Source organism: Macadamia integrifolia, chromosome 4 (genome assembly GCF_013358625.1).
Source record: "Macadamia integrifolia cultivar HAES 741 chromosome 4, SCU_Mint_v3, whole genome shotgun sequence".
NCBI lineage: Eukaryota > Viridiplantae > Streptophyta > Magnoliopsida > Proteales > Proteaceae > Macadamia > Macadamia integrifolia.
The window spans coordinates 32,060,656-32,061,345 of record NC_056560.1 but is presented as its reverse complement, the minus strand read 5'-3'; positions in this window follow the sequence as shown (position 1 = coordinate 32,061,345).

Genomic DNA, 690 nt, shown 5'->3' with positions numbered 1-690 from the left:
TTTTTTTTTTTTGGGAGACAGTAGGCTAACTAAATCCCCGGCCTCTTACATGACCCCGCGCCATGCATAAATCAAGAGCTTTTAGGCCTTAATGAACCTCAGCGGGTGATCTCAAGAAATTATGCAGAGACGAAGTATTTTAGAGATCATTTTAATAGGCTCAGATCACCCAGAAGATCAGACCGTTAAAATTAGGTTTATTCAATTAGCTGTATTTTGGAAGGTTCGGATTAAATATTTGGTGGGTCTTCCAATTGTTTTCTTTTGAAATAATTTTTATTTTATTTTTATAATTCTTAAGAAAAATTAGATGACTACCCATTTTTCAGTTTTCCTTTTACAAAATTATTCACTTCAAGTTTTCCTTTTACAATACTATTCACTTTAAGTTTCAGTTAACAAAAACACCTAATATTTGGATTTTAGGTTTATAAAACTATCCACTTAAAGTTTAAGTAAAAAAAAATACCCAAATTTAGTTTTGAGTTTACAATACTAACTTTGGGTAAGTTTCAGATAACAAAAATACAAAAAAATCAGGTTTGGATTTACACAACTACATATAATCAATTTTGGGTATTTTCGTTAACTTATAATTAAGTATTATAAAACATTCTCCCGTGCTTCTAGACATGTTGAACTCCACATATTCTTGTACAGTCAAAGGGGATCGATTCTGTGAAAGATGGA